Raw genomic sequence first — 26,194 nt, 5'->3', positions numbered from 1 at the left:
GATTAGAAATTCATATCGCTATGATAGGTTCGCATAAGAACTAAAACGTCACATTGACAACGCGTTTATATACAAATGTATGAATACACCATTCTTCTGGTGCTGAGGCGAAAGGAGACGGCTTCAGACAACTGACTATGCACCTAACATCATGCGCATTTGTACACAGGCCGAGAAAAAATACAAAAAACTTGTACACTAAGACTATTGCAGAAGATTGATTGCAGTACAATACAAGACAATATAGCTTTTGCAATAAGGTATTTATTTACAGGCAAGTTACAAAATAAATTCGTTAAACAGAGTTTTACACGGGGTTGAACGATAGGAGGGGGGGGGCACATATTGTGTGAGAAAAAACACAAATACAAGTATTTGACAATAATACGAAATTAGAATGTAGGAATCGCAAAGGAATGTATTAAAAATACATGGAAGCATTGTGCGGGTGGTGTAATTTATTTTCCATACATATACAACACTCATGTCAACTACCTTTGCCCACAATTCTAAAGGCAGCAAATTATATATATATATATATATCCAAAAGTTCCCCGCAGGGGCGTCTGCGCAAGCAGGCGTTTGGTGTGTTGCGACACCACGGACCCGAGCACACGAGGGTTGGACCCTCCCGCGTGTAGCCGTGCGCGGCTTAGCCGTGTCCGGGGAAAGGGGGATCCTGGAGGTTGAGCCGATGCCAGGTGTTCGGACCTTTAAGGCCCCCCGGCGGAGGCAACACACCTCTTTGGCCTCTGCTTCACGTAGACGGCACCCCCGGACTGACCCACCCGGGGGAAATCGGCAGTCGCCTTTTCCTGTCTCTCTCTCTCCTGAAACCTTCGTCTTTCCCTTCCACTTTTAGTACTTTCCTGTCTCCTTCTCTCTTCTATTTACTTACTTCTTCTTGGTGGCAAGGGTTAACCCTGTGTGGCTATCCAACCTTGGGTACACCATATTTGGTTATAGTGGCGGCGTACGACTGGCGTCGTGCAGACTTGTATGCAAGCTCTGCCGCGTCCCCGCGTTGGGCTCCGTAGTGGGCGGTCGGCGCTGTTGCCGAACTTTTATACATTTTCATGGAAACTTCCTTCCCCAAACTTCCTGATCGCCCTCAGAAACGAGGGCGCACCGAAGATCTCTTTCAATTTTTCGGACAACAAGTCCACAACTTTCCTCGATTCCACGTGATTCACTCAGAGAAGCCAGACAAACTAGTGCGATCCATTTCACCATTCCTTGTTTCCAAGTCTTTGACCGAAGTTTTCGGTACAGGATATAAGGTTTCGAGAATGTCAAGTGGTGATCTCCTTTTGGAGCTCCAAAATCAGAAGCAGTATGAGAAGCTGCCGAAACTTGTGTCATTTGGGGAGACCCAAGTAACAGTAACCCCGCACCGTACCATGAACACAAGCCGTGGTGTTGTCTCGGACGATGACTTGCTGGAGCTCACTGAGGATGAACTCTTGGAGGGCTTCAGTGACCAGAACGTTATCAATGTTAAAAGAATTAAGATCAGGCGTGACAGCAAAGAAATCAAGACCAAACACCTTATATTGACTTTTGGCTCAAGTATTCTGCCCGAGTCTGTAGAGGCCGGGTACATCAAGCTCCGTGTCAGGCCATATGTGCCAAGTCCCCTAAGATGCTTCAAATGCCAGCGTTTTGGCCACAGCTCGCAGAGCTGCCGAGGCCGCCAAACATGCGCCAAATGCAGTGCCCTTGAACACGCCACTGAAGCTTGTGCAAACACTCTCCACTGTGTAAACTGTGACGGGGAGCACGCCGCGTACTCGCGGTCGTGCCCATCCTGGAAGAAAGAAAAAGAAATCGTAACGATCAAAGTGAAAGAAAATATCTCATTTAAGGAGGCACGCAGGCGGGTTGCATACCTGCCAAAGAAAAGCTTTGCCGAAGTGGCGCGTCAGGGGGCAGCGTCACAACGGCCTCCGGCGGCTGTCCGACCCACAAGCAGTGAGTCGGCAGTCACGCCATCTGCCCCCGCGACGGTTGCAGCTAGCGCTGCTCCGTCAACCGAGGAGAAGGAACCATCGACCCCGAAGGAGGGCGCAGCCGAGGCTGCCTCAACTTCCGAGGTTCCTTCCTGCGCTGGCAACGGCCGGCGTAGCCAAATCCCTCTGGGAGCCCCATCGACCTCCGGGCTGGTGGGCGCAGGGGTCTTGCCCTCCAAGGCGGGACTCCCTCTGAAATTTTCCCGCTCGCAAGAGCATGTGTCCGGCGCCTCACAAGAGGACACTACACCTATCCTCAAGGCGCACCAAGCGCCTAAGGAGCGGCGAGGCTCCCTCGAACGCTCCAGAAAGGGCAGAACTCCCGTTACAGGGCCTCGAAAGGGCTCTGTAATTTAATCTCTGTAATCTCTATAATCACTACTTCTGTTTCTGTACACACAGCACTTATTGACCTCCAATATGGATACACAAATAATCCAATGGAACGTCAGAGGCCTTCTTAGAAACCTTGACGACGTGCAGGAACTCATCCACAAACACAATCCAAAAGTGCTGTGTCTACAGGAAACACACTTAAAATCTAAACACACAAATTTCCTGCTACAGTATGTTACGTTTCGCAGAGATCGCGATGATGCTCTCGCATCATCGGGCGGTGTTGCCATTGTTATTCAGAAAGGCATAGCGTGTCAACGTTTGCAGCTACAAACGCCCCTTGAGGCAGTGGCGGTTCGTGCTGTTCTCCTCAACAAACTTATCACTGTCTGCTCGCTCTACATACCCCCCCATTACAAATTAACTAAACATGAATTTCAGTCCTTCATAGACGAATTGCCAGAACCTTACGTTGTGCTTGGGGATTTCAATGCGCACAACAGCCTGTGGGGAGACTCTCGTATCGATGCGCGAGGTCGCCTCGTTGAACAGTTCCTTTTTTCGTCCGGTGCGTGTCTGCTGAATAAGAAGACATCCACATATTATTCTCTCGCAAACAGAACATTTTCTTCAATTGACCTCAGCCTAGTTTCCCCTTGTATGCTGTCTGAACTCGAATGGGAAGTCACCAAGCATCCTTACGGAAGCGACCACTTCCCCATACTGCTAAAAACACATAAAGAAAAAGAATGTCTACCACAGGCTCCTAGGTGGAAGATCGATACAGCCGACTGGGAGAAGTTCCGAAACTTAACAAATATCTCATGGAATGACATGTCTTGTTTAGGAATTGATGCTGCTGCGCAGTATCTCACAGCCTTCATTATAGACATGGCATCTAAATGCATATCAGAAGCACATGGCTTGGCATGTAAACGGCGGGTCCCGTGGTGGAACGAAGACTGTAGGATCGCTCGAAAGAAACAAAACAAAGCGTGGGGGTTGCTACGCGCTTCTCCCACTGCAGAGAATCTAGTCAACTTTAAGCAAGTAAAATCCCAAGGCAGGAGAACCCGCCGACTGGCCAGAAGAGAAAGCTGGCAGAAGTATTTATCGAGCATTAACTCGTTTACAGACGAGGCCAAAGTCTGGAACAGGGTAAATAGAATTAGAGGGCGACAAACATATTCACTCCCTCTGGTAAATACACAAGGCGATACACTAGAAGATCAGGCAGACTCACTTGCGGAGCACTTTCAGAGCGTGTCAAGTTCAAACAATTATTCGCAATCTTTTCTCATACATAAAGAAATAGAAGAACGTAAGCCTTTAACAAGAAAAAGCCGACAGAATGAGCCTTACAACCGTCCTTTCAGTATTGCCGAATTGAGAGCTGCCTTGAGCGCATGCAAGAGCTCCGCACCAGGATCTGATAGAATCATGTATGAAATGCTCAAAAACTTACAAAATGACACCCAAGTTACACTACTTACACTTTTCAACACTATCTGGGACGCAGGGTACCTTCCGACCGCATGGAAAGAAGCCATTGTGATCCCTGTTCTAAAACAAGGCAAAGATCCTTCATCAGTGGCAAGCTACCGCCCGATAGCCCTCACAAGTTGCATGTGTAAGGTATTTGAAAAAATGATAAATCGGCGACTGATCCATTTCCTTGAAGAGAACAAAATGCTTGATCCCTGTCAGTGTGGCTTCCGAGAAGGGCGCTCCACAACCGACCATCTTGTACGTATTGAAACAAATATCCGGGACGCATTTATACATAAACAGTTCTTCCTCTCGATATTTCTCGATATGGAAAAGGCGTATGACACAACGTGGCGTTACGGAATCTTAAGAGACCTGTCAGAAATGGGCATCCACGGTAATATGTTTAATATAATAAAAAGCTATCTGTCAAGTCGTACCTTCCGGGTAAAAGTCGGCAATGCACTCTCACGTCCTATTACGCAAGAAACGGGTGTACCCCAAGGAGGCGTGCTCAGCTGCACGCTATTTACCGTGAAGATGAACACGCTTCGTGCTTCACTACCACCCGCCATCTTTTTCTCTGTCTACGTGGACGACATTCAAATAGGCTTCAAATCCTGTAACCTCGCAGTATGCGAGAGACAGGTACAGCATGGTTTGAACAAGGTGTCAGGGTGGGCAGAGAAAAATGGTTTTAAAATCAATCCTCAAAAGAGTTCTTGTGTGCTGTTCACAAGGAAGAGAGGCCTGGTCCCGGATCCTTGCTTGGAAATATGTGGACATCCGATACCTGTAAAAAAAGAGCACAAATTTCTAGGTGTTATACTCGACAATAAACTTACTTTCGTTCCACACATTAAACATCTTAAAGAAAAGTGTCTGAAAACAATGAACTTAATGAAACTTCTATCCCAGACTACATGGGGTAGTGATAGGAAGTGTTTAATGAACCTATACAAGAGCCTAATTCGGTCTCGATTGGATTATGGTGCCGTTGTGTATAACTCTGCCGCCCCGAGCGCGCTAAAGATGCTAGACCCAGTCCACCATCTGGGAATCCGACTGGCCACTGGCGCTTTCAGAACGAGTCCCATACAAAGTCTATATGTGGAATCAAATGAATGGTCTCTCCACCTACAGAGATCATACATTAGCTTTAGATATTTCCTTAAAGTACGCGCCAATCCTGAACATCCATGTTTTCATAACGTTACCGATATGACGTGCGCTACACTTTTCAGCAATCGTCCCTCCATAAGACAGCCTTTCTCGCTGCGTGTGAAGCAGCTTAGCGATGAAATGCATGTCCCGCTCCTCGAGCATCGCTTAATGCACTTAACCAAGCTCTTACCTCCTTGGGAGTGGCAGGTGATACAATGTGACATATCCTTTATAAAAGTTACAAAGCACGCTCCTGAGGCTGAAATCCGAATGCATTTCCTAGAACTCCAGCAAAATCACTCCTGCGCAGAGTTCTACACAGACGCTTCGAAGTCAAATGCCGGGGTATCCTATGCAGCCGTCGGCCCATCGTTTTTGGAATCCGATGTACTGCATCCGGAAACAAGTATCTTTACGGCCGAGGCCTACGCACTACTCTCTGCTGTAAAGCACATAAGAAAATCGAAACTTCCAAAAGCAGCGATCTATACAGACTCTCTCAGCGTCGTGAAGGCCTTAATGTCACTCAGCAAACATAAAAATCCCGTATTCAATGAACTGTATTCGGTATTGTGTAAAGCGTACTCATCTAACCAGGACATCATAATATGCTGGGTACCTGGCCATAGAGGTATCGAGGGCAATGTACTGGCTGATAAAATGGCCACATCACTCACATCACTAAACACTTCTTCTGCAGTTGCTGTCCCGTTCACAGATCTGAAGCCTTTCTTGTGTAAGAAACTGCGACAACACTGGCAACGCATGTGGAACGCAGAAATAAACAATAAACTGCACGTTATAAAGCCACAGCTAGGTTTTTGGCCCTTCCCATCCAAATCACGGCGAACAGATGTCCTATTCTGCCGCCTCAGAATAGGGCACACATTTGGTACACACAATTTTCTTCTTACTGGAAACGAACCGCCAACCTGTGGTCGATGTGGTGAGAGGCTGACCGTCCTCCAAGTCCTCTTGGAGTGTCGCGAAGCCGAACCTGAAAGAAAGAAGCATTTTCCTCTTGCATATCGTCATTGCATACCTCTTCACCCAGCAATGTTTCTTGGTAAGGAACCACTTTTCAACACCAAGGCAGTTCTCGACTTCTTAAAGGATGTAGTTCTACACGTTATAAGCCCAATAAATTCGTAGAGCATCCTCGCTCCAGAGGATGCCGCTGCGATAATTGTTCTGAATAGCACATGCCTCCAGGCCCTTGTGTTTTCAAGGGCCATATGGAGGCAGTAGTGCTCTAGCATTTCTTATAATCTGCTATATTTTACCTACCGTATCATTCTTTTTAAATGCATCTAAATGTTCATAGTACAAGTCATACGTCATCGCCATAATTTTATTATACAGATTTTACGCACTTTATTGCGTATATTTTAAGGCCCCTTTACAGCCACGTCACACCAACCTCATAGTAATCATAAGTACATTGCAAACCCATTAGCACAGACATGGCGCTCTTTGGCCATACCTGGCCCTTGCGCCAAAAAACCCCCATACATCATCATCATCACAAAAGTACATAAACGTGTCCGATGCAGTCCTCGAACAGAGGTCAACTTGCACAGCACAGGCACACACACGAGCTGGCGGACTATAGCACCACGTGGCATCTCCCCCGTGCAAGCATGTGTGTTAAGGGGTTTGGCGCGTTCTGTGGCAAATCACTTATACGAACACTAACTGCAGTTTTCGACGTCGTCTACGTATACTCATACAAGTATGCAGCGCACTACTACGTGCGACTATGGTCCAGTGACAAAAGTCGACGAGGACACACCCAGCACTCTGAAGGTGCGCGATGATTGGAATCGGCTGAAACAGGCTTCCGGCTCATTGAGCAGGCTTCGCAAAATAAAAAAGAATATGATTGCATGCGCCTTGAGCGCATGCAAGAGCTCCGCACCAGGATCTGATAGAATCATGTATGAAATGCTCAAAAACTTACAAAATGACACCCAAGTTACACTACTTACACTTTTCAACACTATCTGGGACGCAGGGTACCTTCCGACCGCATGGAAAGAAGCCATTGTGATCCCTGTTCTAAAACAAGGCAAAGATCCTTCATCAGTGGCAAGCTACCGCCCGATAGCCCTCACAAGTTGCATGTGTAAGGTATTTGAAAAAATGATAAATCGGCGACTGATCCATTTCCTTGAAGAGAACAAAATGCTTGATCCCTGTCAGTGTGGCTTCCGAGAAGGGCGCTCCACAACCGACCATCTTGTACGTATTGAAACAAATATCCGGGACGCATTTATACATAAACAGTTCTTCCTCTCGATATTTCTCGATATGGAAAAGGCGTATGACACAACGTGGCGTTACGGAATCTTAAGAGACCTGTCAGAAATGGGCATCCACGGTAATATGTTTAATATAATAAAAAGCTATCTGTCAAGTCGTACCTTCCGGGTAAAAGTCGGCAATGCACTCTCACGTCCTATTACGCAAGAAACGGGTGTACCCCAAGGAGGCGTGCTCAGCTGCACGCTATTTACCGTGAAGATGAACACGCTTCGTGCTTCACTACCACCCGCCATCTTTTTCTCTGTCTACGTGGACGACATTCAAATAGGCTTCAAATCCTGTAACCTCGCAGTATGCGAGAGACAGGTACAGCATGGTTTGAACAAGGTGTCAGGGTGGGCAGAGAAAAATGGTTTTAAAATCAATCCTCAAAAGAGTTCTTGTGTGCTGTTCACAAGGAAGAGAGGCCTGGTCCCGGATCCTTGCTTGGAAATATGTGGACATCAGATACCTGTAAAAAAAGAGCACAAATTTCTAGGTGTTATACTCGACAATAAACTTACTTTCGTTCCACACATTAAACATCTTAAAGAAAAGTGTCTGAAAACAATGAACTTAATGAAACTTCTATCCCAGACTACATGGGGTAGTGATAGGAAGTGTTTAATGAACCTATACAAGAGCCTAATTCGGTCTCGATTGGATTATGGTGCCGTTGTGTATAACTCTGCCGCCCCGAGCGCGCTAAAGATGCTAGACCCAGTCCACCATCTGGGAATCCGACTGGCCACTGGCGCTTTCAGAACGAGTCCCATACAAAGTCTATATGTGGAATCAAATGAATGGTCTCTCCACCTACAGAGATCATACATTAGCTTTAGATATTTCCTTAAAGTACGCGCCAATCCTGAACATCCATGTTTTCATAACGTTACCGATATGACGTGCGCTACACTTTTCAGCAATCGTCCCTCCATAAGACAGCCTTTCTCGCTGCGTGTGAAGCAGCTTAGCGATGAAATGCATGTCCCGCTCCTCGAGCATCGCTTAATGCACTTAACCAAGCTCTTACCTCCTTGGGAGTGGCAGGTGATACAATGTGACATATCCTTTATAAAAGTTACAAAGCACGCTCCTGAGGCTGAAATCCGAATGCATTTCCTAGAACTCCAGCAAAATCACTCCTGCGCAGAGTTCTACACAGACGCTTCGAAGTCAAATGCCGGGGTATCCTATGCAGCCGTCGGCCCATCGTTTTTGGAATCCGATGTACTGCATCCGGAAACAAGTATCTTTACGGCCGAGGCCTACGCACTACTCTCTGCTGTAAAGCACATAAGAAAATCGAAACTTCCAAAAGCAGCGATCTATACAGACTCTCTCAGCGTCGTGAAGGCCTTAATGTCACTCAGCAAACATAAAAATCCCGTATTCAATGAACTGTATTCGGTATTGTGTAAAGCGTACTCATCTAACCAGGACATCATAATATGCTGGGTACCTGGCCATAGAGGTATCGAGGGCAATGTACTGGCTGATAAAATGGCCACATCACTCACATCACTAAACACTTCTTCTGCAGTTGCTGTCCCGTTCACAGATCTGAAGCCTTTCTTGTGTAAGAAACTGCGACAACACTGGCAACGCATGTGGAACGCAGAAATAAACAATAAACTGCACGTTATAAAGCCACAGCTAGGTTTTTGGCCCTTCCCATCCAAATCACGGCGAACAGATGTCCTATTCTGCCGCCTCAGAATAGGGCACACATTTGGTACACACAATTTTCTTCTTACTGGAAACGAACCGCCAACCTGTGGTCGATGTGGTGAGAGGCTGACCGTCCTCCAAGTCCTCTTGGAGTGTCGCGAAGCCGAACCTGAAAGAAAGAAGCATTTTCCTCTTGCATATCGTCATTGCATACCTCTTCACCCAGCAATGTTTCTTGGTAAGGAACCACTTTTCAACACCAAGGCAGTTCTCGACTTCTTAAAGGATGTAGTTCTACACGTTATAAGCCCAATAAATTCGTAGAGCATCCTCGCTCCAGAGGATGCCGCTGCGATAATTGTTCTGAATAGCACATGCCTCCAGGCCCTTGTGTTTTCAAGGGCCATATGGAGGCAGTAGTGCTCTAGCATTTCTTATAATCTGCTATATTTTACCTACCGTATCATTCTTTTTAAATGCATCTAAATGTTCATAGTACAAGTCATACGTCATCGCCATAATTTTATTATACAGATTTTACGCACTTTATTGCGTATATTTTAAGGCCCCTTTACAGCCACGTCACACCAACCTCATAGTAATCATAAGTACATTGCAAACCCATTAGCACAGACATGGCGCTCTTTGGCCATACCTGGCCCTTGCGCCAAAAAACCCCCATACATCATCATCATCACAAAAGTACATAAACGTGTCCGATGCAGTCCTCGAACAGAGGTCAACTTGCACAGCACAGGCACACACACGAGCTGGCGGACTATAGCACCACGTGGCATCTCCCCCGTGCAAGCATGTGTGTTAAGGGGTTTGGCGCGTTCTGTGGCAAATCACTTATACGAACACTAACTGCAGTTTTCGACGTCGTCTACGATTACTCATACAAGTATGCAGCGCACTACTACGTGCGACTATGGTCCAGTGACAAAAGTCGACGAGGACACACCCAGCACTCTGAAGGTGCGCGATGATTGGAATCGGCTGAAACAGGCTTCCGGCTCATTGAGCAGGCTTCGCAAAATAAAAAAGAATATGATTTGTCGACTCCAGGCGTCAGCGTCTCTCTGATTTTTCTTCACGCTAGAGTTGGTGTGTCCGGACTTCACGTCATTGCTCTCATCCGCTTGGCTGGGCCTACGGCCGCAAAGAACTCGAGCGCCGCTGTCTCCGTACTCCACCTTCTAGCCTGTCAGTCATGGCCTAACAGAAACAGTTTGCTAACTGAAACATTTTGGAGGAGGTAGTTGTTCCTCTACGCCATAATGCGACAATAGTTTACAATTTTGCTACCAGCATTAGTATCACCACCAGCCAGCGAACATAATATGCGCCCTCCATATGCGTCGGCTTGTTACCGTAGGACCTAATCTTTACGGGTAAGTTTCATTTGCGTATAAATGTTAATGTTACACGAATAAATGAGAATGTATCGTCGCATCCCTTAAAGCAAGCCAGAAAATCTAATCTCTAGCACGAGAAACACGAATTTCAACGTTATCGGCGACTAAGTGCCATACAATGGTAGAAATCAGTTTATTTCATTCGTTCTGTGTTAAATCAACAATAGCATTTGTTCTCCTGCGTCAAAATTGCAAAACCTGATGAACCTGTGCTTATCACGAAAGGCATACAACGCCACACCGTTTCAACTCAGCGCCATCTACTACAAGAAAACTAGGGAAGAGAGTGGGCCGATCCCAGAGACGATGCACTCTAACGAATCAGCCAAAGCTCGAGCCTTCCGAAGACAGAAGACGAGAAAGCGGCACGAGAAAGACGTATTAATCATTAAATCAGCTTGTCGGCTTTTGCATGAATCGAGTATGTGGGGTGTGTTGACGCAGTGGGTAGGGCAATGGGCTGCTCCACTTTAGGCAGAGGTTCCATTCCGCTGTGTGTCAAGCATACTTATTTGAAATGTTCGATGTGGTGACACAGAAAACGAACTACTTTAAAATACCAGGAATGAGCAAAGAATGCTTTGCAATTGAAATTATAACAAGGGGCACAATTTGACACATGTATTTTATAAAGGAATTTGTGTTGTATATTCTCCTGCAAAAGATGGTTTCAAGCCAGAGAAAAGGCATTAACATGCGCTGAGGACGCGCCCTCACTAAAATATCACAGTTGTTGTACCTGAGAATAAAATCCATGGGTGGATGTAGTGTGACAGTGTAATTGCCCAATTTCTCTGCGTGATTTTTTTTAGAATGGCAATGAGTTCTTCTACGTAAGTATGTCTATTGCTAGCTCAGATGCCATGCCATATCTGATACCGTAGCCTACATTTACATCGTTATTTTAGGTACCATAATGAAAAACAAGTTTCACATGATTGAGAACCTTCGACGGGCATAAAGGTTTCTAAATAATATTTTGTTGTTTTTCTATGTTTTTAAACTTCGAAGAGCGAAACCTACGCTTGTTGATGTACTAGGAAGTTTTGCTCCGTTGTGAGCATGCGCGGTAAGCGCCGTTTATATGCTTTGGCATGTCGCTGTAGGAAGCGATCTTGAAGGGTAAATTATGGTTGCCCATTAACATAAATATTTACCTAATAAACCAATATACTTCGCGCCATCCTTTCATTGAAGCCATAAAAGCTGATTGAGCTGAAAAGCTGATTAAACCAGGCTTATCATGAAAGCGATGCAACGCCGCACCATTTCGACGCAGCGTTATCTGCTAACATAACAGTTCTGAATAAAGCGGGATGGTCCCAGTGATAGAGCAACCAACTGAATCGGCCGAAGCGCCAGTGTCGCCAAGGCAGAAGACGAGAAAGTGACCCGAGGAAAACGTTGGGATCATCTCGATGAGCTTGTCGGCTTTGGCACGACCTGAGTGAGTGTAGATTGTTGCAGCAGTGGTTAGAGCATTGGGCTGCTATGCTCGAAGGTTGATGTCCGATTGTGCTGTTTGTCAACCTTATTTATTTTAATATTTGATATGTAGCGAAACAAGCAAAAATGTTACCTGTGCATCTAACGAACTACCATGAATCACCTGGAATGAGGCAAATAATGCTTCACATAATGATCTCTAGATACTGCACTATTTGTCCTATGGTTCTGATGAAGCAATATATTTTATCTATTCTCCTGGAGAACTGATTTGAAGTTAGAGAAAAAGCATGAACACGCCCTGAGGATGAGTCACAAGTAAAATATCCGAGCTGGTAATTGTTCCTAGGCCTGTAGTGTAGTGCGATAGCGAAATTTGCGAAATCCTTTTTGGCATTTTTTTTTTCAGAACGGCAGCGGGTGCTTCGACCTAAATGTGCCTATTGATGGCTCTAATCTCGAACCGCGTCTGAGGTGAAAGGGTAAATTCTGGGCAGCTGCAACGTCAAATGATCGCTAACGCATGAGGTGACCTTAGGTCGATGTCGTAGCCACCTTACTGAAAAAAACACGCGCGGAGCGACTTAACATTCTTGAGAACGTTTGACGTCTATAAAGGTCTCTAAACGACCTACGATATTTCGTATTATGTCCTTTAGGAACAACAAGAGCCAGACCTCCGTTTGTTGGAATACCAGAGATTTCTTTTTTTTTTTTTCGGAGCATATTCAAAACAACCCTGTCACACCTAGATTCCTCGCCCGCTTGCCACCAAACTACGTGGCTAGATGGACGTTATCGGCAAGAAAATGGAGCCACTAGTTTCGCAAACCGTCCTCAAAATAGTAAAAACGACTGTGCTTTCTCTTTTGAGCACACTTGGCAACATTAGAAGGAAATAACTGGGAGTAGTGAAGTAGTTTCTTATCAGGTGAAATAACGCTAACCACACTTTCGATATATATGGCCATTAAATGCAGTGCGTAATACCCTGCTGTATAGATTAAAAGTTTCCCAAAAAGATGGTATTCCATTGCTTTTAATGGTACCTGGGACACGCAAGTAATGTTTTAGCTAAACATGGGGATGAATATCTGGAATGCTTGGCTACCAGATGATAATAAAATTACCCAGAAGAGACGTGGTAAGATACAAATTGAGACATGTTTCGACATGTGTTGACATGTTTGACATGTGTTGACTTTGCCGGGACACAATAAGATCGTCAAGTTATCCATGGTATTCATCTGTGCTCGCTAATAGGAAAGATAGATTCATTCGCTCTTGAGTTGTCTATCGATGGGCTAACAATGGCACTAAGATCTACGCATATCCCCTCCTTACTTTTGCGTGCCCCGCCTCGGCCGGATGATACCTTGAGCATGTGCATGGATTTGTATTTCTCCACTATGGACCTTATGTATGCCCACTGGATAGCTGGACTTTAATAAGTTGCCACCGGGACCTCCTGGCAGAGCATTCACCTTGACTGTGGGAGGGCGAGAGTTTTTTCGCATCGCCTCTGGGTACCCACTGATCCGCTAAAAACCGACAAACCTGTACGCCAGCCGGGCGCTTGGCTTTCTTTATGCGTGCTACGCTTGGAAAGGAACCAGCACCCTAAAGAACCATTACAACCAACATAAGCACAATAAAGGATCTCTGGCAGCACCATGGGGCCAAATTCAATATAGGTAGATATCTTCCCATCGTTTGGAACTTCTGTAGTTCCCGAACAACAGGCTTCCAGTACATTTGTACCCCTTACGGGTGGGCACACCGCAGCAGCAGCGGAGGCTTGACAGTTTTCGAAGGGAGGGTAGGAACAAAGGGCGCCCAGAGAACGGCGGAAATTTTCGAGCCCCTATTAGAGCTGGAAACAGTCATGAACAACCAACCGTCACATGGTGGGAAATGTGTAATCATTTGCAAAAAGCTATCTGTTTCTGGCGGCACATATATTTCAATCAAGTCCTACTACATGTCGGGTGGAAAGCTCTACAATTTCACCATCGCAATGATCTAGACGCTTCAAAGGAAAACCACCCATTTGGAAGCTGGCGACATGGCAGCAGCAGACTCGTTTTATGGGGTGAAGTCATGCACCGCGCCCACTCCATGTGCCACATGGGGAAGGTTCTCCGTCATGGCAAATTAAGCTTGTGCGAACTCTCGCTGCATCGGACTACGCACGCTTGTTCCGTCTTGGCCACGGCGGCACTTCGATTGTTCGTCCTTGTTCAGAACAGCTTGCAACAGTGTGTGCCCTACCCGGACCAAGTGGCATGGACGTGCGAGTGCAAACCATGAGGGCGATTATCGTCTATGTGCACACATGATAACTGTGGCTCTTAAGAAGGGCCCAGTGTAGGCGGAAACTTGCTCACTGGGCAGTGCACCGATGTATCAATCCAGTCTGAGCCGTGGCGGCCGAAGATAATCCGTTTCCAGGCAGCGTGGATGTTCAAAACATACGATCGAGGGAAACAACGAGTCCAACAGAGTTTGTCCTGAGTAAGCGCATATGAAGAAATTCGAACGTGGGATTTAAGGACGCTTGCGCCTCATTTCAATTCCTGTAGGTTCCCGATGGTGGGTTTCCAACGAACCACCTCACGGGGCCGAAGCGCTCGCTCTAAACACTACGGATTGGCTGCGGTTCTGCTAAGCATGCATGACCTCTTATTCACTCGGTTTCTATTTAGCTGTTACATATGTAACACAAAGTAAAAAAGCGGTAATTAGTACATCTTAAGTACGAAGCAGTATTATCGTTGAAATATTCAAAACGTCCGAAAGATATGCGCCGCTTAGCCAGGTACCTATGTAAAAAATATGTGGTCATAAATATGACAGGCTGCTTCTTATGTAGGCTGTTTATCATAAAAAATATTCATCTGCGAAACTGAACTTGTTAGTTGAAGATTTATTTCAAAACTAAGATTATGCTTATGCGTAATGACCAGCAATACACGCACATAATTTCTTCAGAAGCTGACGCTAAAAATCATGTAGGGCGAGCATTGCCCTGCGTTGATAAGACGACGTCGCTGCAGCCCAGTTCCGAAAACTTCATATGTGATGCAGGTAGTTATATGGGCTTGTTGATAGTTATGTTCATTCTTGTTGCAGCGCTGGCAGAACGGAAAGGATATAGAAGGCACATCAGAAGAGGAACAGCGCTGAAGGACGAGGTGCTAGCAGCTGTGAACGCCTGCCATGAGTCCTCGCAATGAACTTCAGGAACAAGCTCTGCGCACTGCAAAAGAATTTAGGCCACGGACCGTTCTTGAGCTGAAAAACACTCATTATTTACTCCTGTTAAACACGGGTCAATAATGTCATATTGCCAGGTTACTTTGTCATTAAATTTGTCATTAAGGTTAGCCCGCGTATGCCACAAGACCTGACACCAAGCAATCTAGGTCTTAGTACCAGGCGCAACATTAAAATTGCAGCCTCGTGAAATGAACTCTCAATATCGTTTTGCGACTGCTGGGACTGCACCACATTTTTCGTCGCCTTCACGCGCAAATATTTGCACATTAATGTACGGACAGACTCCCCGCACGGTTCAGTGTGTAGCGCTGTAGAGACTATACACGATGTGCTCATGGTGTGCCCTGAGTATGCGCGCGAAAGACTGACAATGGATAGCTTGAGACATTTACACATTTAACCACTGTCGGGGGACCTCTTGCTAGGCGCATGGCCACAGAGTTGGCAGACGACAGAGACAATGCGTGCCCTTTCACGTTTCCTAAGTGAGACGGGCCTGGACTCAAGCCGGTGATACCAGTTGTGTAATGCGTCTTTCACCTCATTCCTCCCATTATCATCCCTCATTGTGACCCTTTTGCTTCCCCTTTTCCCCTTCATTTACGTAGAGTAGCAGGCGAGACGCTCCATTATCCGGCCGACCTCTCTACATTTTCCAGTCATTAAAATACTTCTTTTTCTTTTGTTCCAATCGTTGCATGTTAAAAAGCATTTACGTAGTTCTGATCATTCGACCCCAACTGCACGCCATGCACTTCGGAGGTCGCCTGCAGGCTTACTGGCGGCTCCATTGATGACGACACGTCTTCTTTGGGAAGCAGGAAGGAGGAGCCCATGCATTACACACCTCATAACTTGTATGGGAGGTTGCAATACATTTTTTCCCTACATTGATTCAATGCTTATCGCATAACCGAAGATAGTCATCGTGAGTTGGGTTCAGCTGATGTTTGGAAAGATGAATTAATGACTGGTCTTCCTTGTAATTGCTGCCAGGGTGCTCTTGTTGAGCCATTGTTTTCAGCTCTAAATACATTGGGTGCGAAATTGAAATTATTACGTGTATTGCGAATAGGAGCAATATTCTGCGTGCGTTTTCATGTATCAGTGGCCTATATACAAAGGCTGCAAGTGTGTCGAGTACACAGGATACAGGCACATAAAAACATCTTTTAAACATCGTAAGCTTTATAAAACAAGGCAGAACCATAACTTACGATGTGGTTTTGTCAAAATTGTAGGGCCTTACTGCTCAGCGTGGTGTAAGATGCATGTGTCCGTGTGCCTAGAAGCCTGCATTTAAATCGTAAGGTATGTGCTACGTGAACGGTCACAAGCTTAAGGCGACTGGTATCCGGCATGCATCTTTGACTGTAGGTGTGAGCCCTGTCCTCATAATCCGCAACGTAGGTTACGGCACCCCAATTTCCATTACCTTGTCGGAAGCGTAATTGAAAATCAGTTGCTGCGCTGGTTCTTTGCGCTGTAGAAATACTGGTATGTGTAATTAACGCATACGACATTCAAATAGCGTCCCACAGCTGCGTGCACAACACCAGTAAGATAATTGGAAGCTGGCGTCTAATGGTAGTGAATGGGATTGAATGAAGAATAATTCTTGGGTGTGACGTGCCAAATTTATGATTTGGTTATGTGGTATGCCGTACTGAGGGACATTATTTATTTTTCACTACCAGGGAATCTCTAACGTGCCCCTGCTGCACGGGACACGGACATTTTCGCATTTCGCCCATAATCGAAATGCTGTCGCTGCAGCTAGGACTTCATTCTGGGAACCCGTGCTTAGAAGCGCAAGGACGATAGCCGCTAAGCAACTGCGGCTAGTCGCCTGAAGTTCGAACTGCGATCGTATATGTGTCTCAGGTGTGTGTTCTTGAAATTTCTGTAAGACAGACATGACACTCCTTAGCCTACCACTCCAAAGGCGGTGGAAGCGGACTGGAAACCATTGCAATATTTTTTTGAAGCAGCACGCCTCTTTCTTAAGGCGACGCTTCTCACGTAGGGACAAATGAGTCCTTACAGATGTGTGGTTTTGATAAAACCTGGCAGCGCTCATAGTTGAATGAGATGGGTGTTTCACATGTGTTTTTACCTTCAGCGAATAGGACAAACCTAGATGCACTCTTTGGAGATGCAGGCATCATTCATACGACTCAACATACAGGCTTTCTACAAGGGTAGTCAGAATGGCGCATGTAGCAAGACGGATACATATATGGTGGAAAGACTCTGGCGCCTTTAAAGCAGTAGGAACTGCAGGGCCATTAACTATTGGACCATAGGCAAGCCGTGACCGTAAAAGGCTTGCCTCCACGCGGGCAAGGTGATCTATGGTGGAGCTACTTTGCCAGAAACACCTTTATCTTGTGTTGCTTTAAATAAAAGGGACCAGGCGTAGGTTCATCACATTCCCAAAGATATTGCACATAGAGATTGCCCAAAAGATCAGAGCTGGCGGCTTTTACGGGCTGGCTAATGTCGGGGCTTCGCCTTCTCCTCTGAATAGAAATTATTATAGCGTTTTATCGGTCTGATGGGATGTAGAGAATCGTTTTGTGCTTTTGAAGGTGAAGTGTAAGTTCCTCATGTCGTAAGTTATTTTGTCTCTTCCTGGCACAGACTTGGTACAGCTCAGCTGCACGATCAGGTGCGCCAGGTTACCTACATTATTGTAGGGCTTATTATCTGTTATTTTCCAATCCCGGGGCAATGCCTCTGCTTGCCGCTAGTATCGCATAAATATATTTCTGCAATGAGCCAAATCCGAAATCCACTCAGAAATGGGCACCTTGAAAATCAGCCTCTTCAAGAGTATTTCCGTGGGTGTTTCCAACCATCGGCATTTAAGCCCTTCAGTTTCTGTTGGCTTACTTTTACTTGTGCTGTCAGAATTTATTCTCGGCTTGCTAAATTAGCTTTAAGTCCCGCGGTGACACTGCTGATGTTCTCGAGTGCAGACCTTACAAGATAAGTTTTTCGCTTTGGTAGTGCAGTAGAAGGAATGGTGGTACACAGGTGGCTAATCTACACGTGAGTGAAATGAACCCGCGAAGGTTGGTTATATCTTGTCCGCAGCGCTATAGGAGATAGTCAAGGGTTTGGAGAAAACAAATCTCGTTGGTAACATAATGATAGTCAGTAGGTCAATGACGGAAGCTTCCCTACGATGTTACCCTAACCAGTTAATATTTGTTGAATCCTTGACATCTATTACATAACGTATGAACAACACATTGTAACCAAGACCGCTGCTCTGCCTCACTTGCGTGTAGAATATAAAGATGTAAGTGCCATCTTTCCTTCCAGCATACTTCCCAAGGAAAGAACCTTATCCTGAGAAGCCTGCATTTCAAGACATCAGTAGCGTCAGCGTGGCGCCTGTAGGTAGTGTTGCGCGATAGGAAGTAATTATTAGCGACAAGAATGCCAAAAGATACCAAGGGATTGGAAAGGGAGGAATTGTTCTCAAGGTGCAAGCTAGAGGAGGCCATTTTCGATGTTATCCGGGATGTGTGGCTAAATGTCTACTTCACGGTGACACTAAGCGACTACATGTGCACAGTGCTGCAATAAAGCTTGGTGTATTAAAACCAAAAGAGCACGTTCATACCGCCCAGTTATGTTGAGCATGTCTTCCTAAATGCTCCATATACGTGAATCAGACTGCCATTCTCCGCAAAGGAACGAACTTCACTGCCACTTCAACCAATCTTGACGAGAGTTACCTGAGCTGCACCGTGGAACACGGCATCAGTAAGGTGCTTCCAAAGTAACAGAAAGGCTGACGGGCTTACTTCCATTATGTAACTCTGGAAGCCTTTTCCGCTCAAGAACACCAGGTTTTTTTTTTTGGTTTCACTTGGTCAGTCACAACAAAGTCGTAATTATTAAACATTTTGCCCTGAGAGTTGCAAATTCAGGGTAATGCCTTTACTGCATAATTTCCTGACAGAAAACTGACAAAAGCGGGCAAATATTGGCTAGTGCTTTGCCAATGGGTCCGTTATGTATAGAAGATTGAATATCATTTACATAGACTGACAATAGCTACGGAAACTTGTGCTGTCGCTTGAAACATTGACGTGCGATAGCTTTCGGGATTGCAGTTAATATTTAGGTGTAGTGAGCACCTGCACTGCACATATATTATTTCTTAAAAAACGTGATTCAGGATGGTTCTTTTTAAAGTAAGGACAATAATAGTGGCATAAGGAGGTTCTTGCTCAAACCAAAGTACAATTTCTTGTTTGGGGAAGTGTACCGTTTTTCAAATGTAGCTGCTGTCACATAAGTGCATATTAGCATTTGGCGTTATGCATATACTATTTGCTTTAAATTTATCAAAATGTGAGGTTTCATGTGCCAAACGTGCAATACTGTTACGTTAAAGCGACCGCAAGGACGGAAGATGAGGACGAAGTCAGCTTGTCCCGGCAGTCGCTGAGTGTTGGCGCGGCAAAGCTTGCCACCTTTTCCTGGATTCATCTATAAATAAACATACCCCGTCATAACAATTTTGGTGGAGGTGCGGAGTAAAATAACGGCGTCCCCAAAGAATTAAGACGATCTCATCGCAGAGACACAATCCGAGAAGCTTCGCCGAAGTCGCTCTATTGTCGGTCTGCCTCCAGAGGTGGCTTCCGACGGCGACATACCGACAGCGCACTGTAGCATCCCATAGCTGCCCTACGTCTAGCCACCAACATTCGCCCAAAAAGCCGGCGAGGATGTGGACGAAGGGCCCAGCTTTTATCCAACGAAGAAATCACCAGAATGGCTGGAATTGAATCGCACAGTTTAAGAACGTTGCCTTCTTTCTCAAGGCAACCATGTTATTGTGGCTTGAAAATCACGAAGAAAGCAACACAACATGGGAGAAGTTCATAAAATAAATTAAGAGGCGTTTCGGAGATACGGCAGCTGAAAGGATGTGTGCAGAGAAAATAGCAATACGGCAAGCCGAATTTCCTGGAGGAACCTGCAGGAGGTACATCGATCATGTGGTCAACTTGTAAAAGGCCCTCAATCCTCAGATGACAGAAAACGAGAAGGTTGATCATCCTCTGAAATGGATAGGCGAGGAGGTGTGCCAGCTCCTCGTGGGAAAAAAACAGTGTGGAGTTTGTAATTGACATTGTTCACCACTTCATCCCATTTGAAGCATTCCAAGCTCTGCGTGTCACACCTAAGTTCGACTGCCTGGCTAATGTAACTTCTGACGCCAGTCTGCACACGGGCCCAGCTTCATACGCGCTAGCATTAGTGATTCGGCAAGTGGTGCGTGAAGAGCATGACCGACGTCAGGCGGTTTCCCTCTAAGTTCCCCGGGTTCGAGAGATATTTTCTTTGTGTAAATGTCGTGAGATGTCCATCACTGCCAACTTCGCAGGCGCGAACAACTTCGCGCCTCGTTTAAGAGTGCCAAATCTTCCTATGAACGCGCATCGCAGTTATCACTTGCACGGCAGTTACTCACGCAGATGAGCTACATATGTTTAATAGTAAGAAGGCCATGTCATTTATCTTTTGATAACAATTTCAGTACGGCCCGTAAACGCCCGATTTTATTCCAATGTTTTATTCGCGAACACGTCACCCGATTCTCTTCCCCTCGCCGTATTGCGTCACCACCGTCTCATGAGTAGCCTCGTACTTTTTATTGCCATGGCAATCGGCACGATGACGGGACACGCTGGCATCCTTACTACGATAACAGGACGAACGCACAAGCATATTACCGTAGCAACTCACCAGCTTTTTTGCATTGCTTTACGCGACCGCCTTCATGGCAGCGCAGGTCTCCATTTCAGCGACGACGTCTCGCAGCATATGTTTTTCGCGTAGTGCGAGACTGTAAGCCATCTTGGAACATCCGAGGATCGTTATGTGCGCCTAATGCAATCTACGGGTGCTTTTGTATTTCGCTGCCAACAGAGTTCGACTTCCAGCTTAGCAGCGCCATTGAAACGCCAACACGACATCACAGTTTTTATTTTGTTGGCGCAAGGCTAGTTACCAAGTAATTCAGTTAGCGCGACCTGTCCGTGCTTCTTTTTAAAAGTAAATTTCATTACTGCTACTTCTGTTCCTTTAGTACTAGTATTTGTTGGTAATCAATAATTTATGTGTCCCTTTTTCACTGTTGTGACAATTGTTTAAGTGGCATCCTAACTTGACAACAAATTCTACCGCCGTAGTGCATGTTCCTTTAGGAGACATATGCATTTCTCGAAAGCACTCATATTTAATAAAATTTGTTCAGTACTTCATATGTGCTGTTTGCTGCGTTGTAGTTATCTATATGAATATAGGCCAATCTGCACAAGTGCTTTCGTTTCGTGTTATATTATTTCTTCTGTGAAAAGAAATTGTCGATATTTCCTTACCTTTCAGGTGCCCTCCAAGCTCTCACTCAAGCAACACACTGTAATGGCCTTTTGCAAGCAAACTGGCTGTATCAAATTAGCATTAACAGGCCCGAGGAAGAACGATTATATGATTTATGTCAGGTTCTTGCTTAAAATCGGAGGGCTTCAGTAATAATAGCAGCTAGAATAGGTGTAAGGAAGAACGTGTGCAAAGTATATGCTGTTATTTACAAGTACAAGTCATTAGAGAGTTTTAGCCCAGCGGGTTTACGGCCAGCGGAGCGGAGCGGGCGAGCGGAGACGCGACTGCGCATGCGCTCCACGCTGAGGCGGCCAGCGGTTTTACGGAGCAGCGTTTACGCCCGCTGGAAAGCACTCCCCAGCGGAGGGTATACGCAGCGCGCGAGCGTGCGTAAGCGCGCGCGGGCGTGTATGGGAAATGCAAGATGGCAGCCGCGAACATGAACGCCGGCAGTTCTGCATCGACGACGGCGACTGCGGCGCTGACCCGTACATTAGTACTCAGTATATTATTAACAAATAATGTACTGAGAACATGTAATATATCTTTATTCAACATTTCTTGCATAATAAAGCAAGCGTAATTCAAATTCATTTCTCAGTAACTCCTATTCGGACCACTAGGTGGGGCAGCAGAGCGCCCCGCTCTTTACCCCGCTCGAGTGGGTGAGTGATCCGCCGGGCTAAAACTATTTTTTTCGCGAGCCGCTCCGCTGGCGCAACGGTGGAGACCGTGAGCGGAGCGAAACGTAAACCCGCTGAGCTAAAAGTCTCTATTACTTCACCTGATGTTTTTAACGTAAAGCTTACCCTTTACTGGACATTTTTGCACAAAGAATTACAGCAACACAACACTGTCGTAAGTCTACTACAAGTGATCGTGCATGTAGTGCACTTACAGGAATTGTGTTTGCACTATCATAGTAAACATAAAAAGAGACGCCAATATTTTTCAGGGTGCGTACAGCTACAGGTCATCCCGCCACGTAGCCATGTGGCGAAGCTGTAAAAATAATTATGGGGTTTTACGTGCCAAAACCACTTTCTGATTATGAGGCACGCCGTAGCGGGGGACTCCGGAAATTTCGACCACCTGGGGTTCTTTAACGTGCACCTAAATCTAAGCACACGGGTGTTTTCGCATTTCGCCCCCATCGAAATGCGGCCGCCGTGGCCGGGATTCGATCCCGCGACCTCGTGCTCAGTAGCCCAACACTATAGCCACTGAGCAACCACGGCGGGCGTGGCGAAGCTGTAAATTACTTGCCTTTGGCGTCTATAGGCCAGACCAAGGTTAGACCATTCTTCCCAGAGATCTTCTCCCGGAGCCCGTGATGTCAAGATAATTAAAAATAATTTGTACTGGTTAAAAATAGTAAACTTGTTCTGTCGCTTGGAAGAATGCTATGCAGATTATAGACTAGGGCGAAGTTTTTATGATGTAGTGAGTACCTCTTAAAAACTAAAATTAAATTAATGGGTTTTACGTGCCAAAACCACTTTATGATCATGAGGCACGCCGTAGTGGAGGACTCCGGAAATTTTGACCACCTGGGGTTCTTCAACGAGCACCTAAATCTAAGTGAGCATCACTACTGCTCATGTAATTTGGTTATAATGAAATGAAGGCGTAATGTTGAATATGAAACTAATGGCAATAATATTGGTTAAGCAAATTTTTGCTAAATGTACCTGACGAGTTCTCCATTCATAAAGCGCGAAATCTTGTTAAATGTAGCTGCCGTTCGATGATTCTTTATAGGCATTTGCCCTGATTGATGTACTATTGGCTATAAATAATATAAAAGCTGGGGTTGTATCTGTTAAAACCGGAAAATGATTGTGAGAGACGCCGTAGCGGGGGACTCCAGATTGATTTTCAACACCCGCGCTTCCTATACCTGCGCCCAATGCACCTCATTTTTTTTCATTTCGCCAACATCGAAATGCGGGCGCTGTGACCGGGATATTATCGAGCGTCATTTGGCATAACAGATCAATGCCAAAACCCCTACGCTACCACACTAACTACTTTGCTCGCAGAAGAATAGTTTTCAAGTAATTTACCTGTTTCGACCTGTTCCTGCGGTTGCTGTAAGTTCATTTCAGGCCTATTTCTTCAGTTTCTACAATACAAGTAATTATACTAGTATTAGTAGTAATAATTGCAGGAAACCACTTCTGAAAATTTTCTTCAGTATGTTGTATGTTCTCAATGCTGAAGCATTCTTACCTGTAATAATGTTGCGCAAACTGCTTTGGCTTTCGTGGTGCCCTGCAAGCTCTCACTCAAGCACCACATTGCTGGGGCGTTTTGTCAGCAGAGTGGGTGTATCGAAGCACCAGGACAAGGTCCAGTGAAGACACCTCGGGATGCATGCCTTGCTCTTGCTTAAAATGGGAGAGCTTTACTGCTAAAGAAAGCTTGAATGGGGATTCAGAAAAAGCTGCCTAACGTATAGTCTTTTACTTACAAGCACAAGCTATATTCTCCATCAAATGAATATTTAACATAGAATTGCTATTAAACCATTACAGCGACACAACGATTCAGTAAGGTGAGCACGAGTGATCGTGCACGTAGCATACTTGCAAAAATTGTGCTTGCATTATTGTAGCAAATATGAAAAGGATGTGCCAGACTTTTTCAGGGTGCATACTCTCGTGAATTTTTTTGCCTCGTATGCGCTTATTGCGCTGATGATTTGCGAGAATCTCGTTGAGTGACAAACCACCGTATCCCACACTCGTGTAGCGCGGGAAGTCGTTGAGTCTACGAGAGTTCTACAGTCTAAGAAGCAATTATCGCGTGCAACATTTCAACAGATTTGCTGGAATATTTCTTCAAATTTTCTTCATAATAAGAACATCTGCTGAATGCCGCAACTGAGATCTCATTTTTCCTTTTTTATTTGGCAGAGCGAATCAAAATTATTACATGTCAAACCTTTTCATCGTTCTAAAATTCCCTGCCTCATTAGGCATTAATTGCTACCACAGTGACCTCACAGTTATGGCCATGAAATTGATGAGTAGTGGCTCCTTGTTTCCTGCGGCCTTCACTGAAAGCAAAATATCGCAGCAGAATACATACATTGCTTTAGGTTGCTGCGCAGAAGCACCCAGCTGCCATTAAAGCAAAAATGTAGCAGCTGCTATAGAAAGCGAGAATTCCAGCGCAGCCGGCAGCTTCTCTCGTGCACGTATCTTTCCACGTATGCAAAAGAAAGAATGCGTAGATTTGTCAAATGGCATCAAACCGATTCCTTATGGCGCTTGCTTGTTCGCATTAAACCGCAGATTTAGAAAGAAGTGCCGTTCTGATTCTCCTATGAGACGGATTTGGCAATGCCTGCGAAATTTCTTCATGGCGGATGCTTTTAGTGGGGAGGTTGAGAAGCGAACACGCATTGCTTCTGTGAAGACAATGTTCACGTTTATGGCTCGTCTTTGTGTACTCCACTGTATTATTATTGTAGGCTGACTGCGATACTGAAATATTTTGGTATTTATATGTGCCAATTTATACAGAAAAAAATTATACAATGAACTTGCCCCGTTTGTTGGCGGTCCCTGACATTGGCAGTAATGGTAACATATTTTTCTGTAAATGATTGTTAAGTTGCGGTGAGGTTGAATGAGTACTGCATTAAGTCCCACTTAAACTGCGAAATTATTAGACCTACTTGGGTCCACAAAGAGAAGGATAAGCAATTAACAATGATCGCAGGAAGTATAGTCGTCGGTTTCAGACAGTACTCCACAGGAAATAGAAGGCGATCGCTCGCAGGGGAACATTCATACATTCGAGAATGTAAAACAGTATTCATGACACGCGTGCTGTTTAATTTCACACGACTATATTGTTAAAGAATGGGCAACAAAACTCAATACAAAGCGAAGTGTAAAGGAAGAGTCGATGCTAGAGAAGACAGGCTCGACGAATCTGTATGTTTAAATGACTTTGTGATGGTATGTTGAATGTATTTAACTATTTTGTCTGATTACCACGTTAATGTTAAATCTTTATTGTATGTCATGCGTAATTACTATGATGCCCATCGAGTTTTTTTCCCCGTCCTACAAGGACGGTGACAGGCGTTTTATTATTCAGTATTTGTGTTGCGCTAAGACACCCAATCGCTGATCAACATCCTGCGTCCCCCCCTCCCCGGCAACGATAAGAATCAAGCATTTGGGCGAGACAGGACTGACGACCTTCCGCGGCCGTCGTGAAGTGGCTTGAAATCCCTTGGCGTTAGGAATCCCTCTGGGGAATTTAATATTATGGAGTTACAAGTTTCAAAGGCTGTGGCCCGGCTCTGATGGGTTGCGTTTGCGTGCTGCGGAACGATTTCGAGATGTTCTGGCCCCTTCTGGGTGAACTTGCCGTGATGTCAGTTCATACGAAGATATCGAATAATTGCTCTGTAGCCTTAGGGTGCAGCGCTAACAACATTATGCGGTAATGCCTCTTGCCTGCCGAAGCGAGACGCCTCATTAGATGCGACACCTGTATGCTGTAAACTATTTTGACAGTGATGACTATTTTTTACTCTACGCACAGAAGCCAGTCGCGCAATTTCAAACGCTGATTAGAAATTCATATCGCTATGATAGGTTCGCATAAGAACTAAAACATCACATTGACAACGCGTTTATATAC

This window comes from Dermacentor andersoni, chromosome 7 (genome assembly GCF_023375885.2).
Source record: "Dermacentor andersoni chromosome 7, qqDerAnde1_hic_scaffold, whole genome shotgun sequence".
Lineage (NCBI taxonomy): Eukaryota > Metazoa > Arthropoda > Arachnida > Ixodida > Ixodidae > Dermacentor > Dermacentor andersoni.
Note: the sequence above shows the minus strand (reverse complement) of the source record.